Consider the following 2,759-nt stretch of genomic DNA (forward strand, 5'->3'; position numbering starts at 1 on the left):
GATTCTCCTGCCTCAGCCTCCCAAGTAGCTGGGACTACAGGCATGCACCACCACACCTGGCTAATTTTTTTTTTGTATTTGTAGTAGAGACACGGTTTCACCATGTTGGCCAGGATGGTCTTGATCTGTTGACCTTGTGGTCCGCCCGCCTTGGCCTCCCAAAGTGCTGGGATTACAGGTGTGAGCCACCGCGCCCGGCCAAGAGGAATTTTTTAAAGATGTTTCATTTTTACCTGAACATTTCACATTTGTGAGCAGATCTGTATTTTTCACTCTAGATTAGTGAAAATTGCAGAAATTTAGTGGCATAAAATACAGTTGCCCATACCTTAAAATCTCATTTCCACCACCAATTTTTGATTCAGTAGTACCAGGTAGTAAAATTAAGGGCCTATACAAATTGAAAATATTTTCTAAATATTTAGAAATATATGTTATAAATTAGTATTGGGGAATCAATTTACTGGAATATTCTATTACATTCTCTTTAATGAGCACATTATTTGTGGAATATGAGCAATATTTGTGTTATTTATTTTTAATAAAACAGGTATTGCTATCTCTAAGCTAGACTTGATAGCTTGTCTGAAACAAGGGAAAGAGCCTTGGAATATGAAGAGACATGAGATGGTAACTAAACCCCTAGGTATGTGAGAGTTAATACAGCAAACACCACAAATGAGAGGTCCAGAGGTCAAGGAGAAAGCCAGTTCTCAAAATGTGACCTGAGAAGATGTGCTCCAAAGGAAGTAGTTTCTGAGAAGACTGAGATTTTTTAAATTTTACTATCACATAGAGGCATCTTCTGTCTTATGCTTTAAAGTTCTCTAAGGATTCTATTTTCATTTTGGTGATCTCCCTTCAAGTTTACAATGAGAGCCAAAGTCGTGTTCATGGCATATAAGGGACTGCACAATCTGACTGCTTTTCCATTGTTGGTGGGGACACACAAATATCTGTATAATTTTGAGAAACTATGTTAAAAGAACCTGGCTCTTTTACCTCACACTTGCTCTGTCTTTTACCGTGTGATGTGTGCAGTTCTTCTTCGCCTTCCACTATGATCATAAGCTTCCTGAGACCCTCACCAGAAAGAGATACAGGCACATACTTCTTGTACAGTCTGCTGAACTGTGAGCCAAATAAACCTTTTTTCTTTGTAAATTATCTACTCTCAGATATTTCTCTGTATGCAAAATATTACAATCCATAATGTTATCTACCTTTTGTTTTCTTAATCTTTTATACGAATTTTCTATTTATTATTTATTATTGATAATGGGGTCTCAGTGTCTGCAGCTATTATGTTGCTATGTATTTCTTGCTTCACTGTTGTCAATATTTACGTATATTGGAGCCCTTTGTTATACCTACCTGTACATATAAATATAATAGTTATGGATCCCTGGTGTATTGACCCATTTTACTATTATATAATAACAATCTTTGTCTCATACTAGTACTTAAAGCATATTGTATCCAATATAATTATGACTACCTCACCCAATTGTGGCTGCTATTTGCATGAAATACAGATTTTTTTCCATTCTGTGACTTATGCACTATTTGACTCAGTACTAAAATTGGTCTCTTGTAGGAACATATTGTATGCTTTTTTTCTTAAGCCACTCAGGCATCTTCTTTCTTTTTCTTTTAATTAATTAGTTAATTAATGAAATAGGGTCTCATTCTATCAACCAGTCTGGTTTGCAATGGCGCGGTAATGGCCATGAGCTGCAGCCTCAGTCTCTCAAACTCAGATAATCCTCTAGTTTCAACCTTTTAAGTAGCTGGGTTACAGGCACATGCCATTAAACCCAACTAGTAGTTGTTATTGTTGTTGTTGTTGTTTGCCTCCCTTTTTTTTTGTTAGATACAGGGTTTTGCCTTGTTGCCCAGGCTGGTCTCAAACCCCTGAAATCAGGTAATCAGCCCACCTTGGCCTCCCAAAGTCCTGGAATTACATTTCTTTTTATTAAGTAGTTTAATAAATTTATATTTAAAATGATTTCTTAAAGAAATAAAGTTATGCCGGGCGCGGTGACTCATGCCTGTAATTTCAGCACTTTGGGAGACCAAAGCGGGCAGATCGCAAAGTCAGGAGTTCAAGACTAGCCTGGCCAACATAGTGATACCCCATCTCTACTAAAAATATGAAAATTAGCCTGGCATGGTGGCGTGCTACTCAGGAAGCTGAGGCAGGAGAATCAGTTGAACCCGGAGGTGCAGGTTGTGGTGTGCTGAGATCATGCGCCTGCTCACCAGCCTGGGCAACAAAGCGAGACTCTATCTCAAAAAAAAAAGAAAAGAAATAAAATTATATACCAGTTTCATTGTTATGTTTTATATGGTTTTTTTTTTTAACATATTTTTTCTCATTTCTTGTTTAACTATTTTTTGTTTAATTCTGTAGTGGCACACTTTGCTTATTTTATTTTGTTTTGCATAGTTTCTGTAAAATTTTTGTAGTTATCTTGAAAAATGCACATTATGTAAAATATCTTAAGATTAAATCAATATGTTTTAATTTCATAACTTCAGTTGAACAAAAAACTATACATTTTCCAGTTTGCTATTAATGTTATAAATTATTATAATTTAAATAAATTATAAATTACTTCAGATTGTGTATTCAGATTTATGCAGATTTATATTTCGTTCTTATATTCTATAGAAGAATTTTAAGGGTTTTATGCACTATTATTTTAGTAAGAAGTTTTATATGTAGGTGTATATTTACCTTTAACAGAAAACTATAT

At 35.0% G+C, this 2,759-nt stretch overlaps 1 pseudogene; it reads left to right on the top strand.

Annotated features, from left to right (window-relative positions):
- LOC105503104 overlaps positions 1-2,759 on the top strand; it is a 118,954-nt pseudogene that overhangs the window by 99,982 nt on the left and 16,213 nt on the right.

Source organism: Colobus angolensis, unplaced genomic scaffold (assembly GCF_000951035.1).
Source record: "Colobus angolensis palliatus isolate OR3802 unplaced genomic scaffold, Cang.pa_1.0 Scaffold12, whole genome shotgun sequence".
NCBI classification, from domain to species: domain Eukaryota; kingdom Metazoa; phylum Chordata; class Mammalia; order Primates; family Cercopithecidae; genus Colobus; species Colobus angolensis.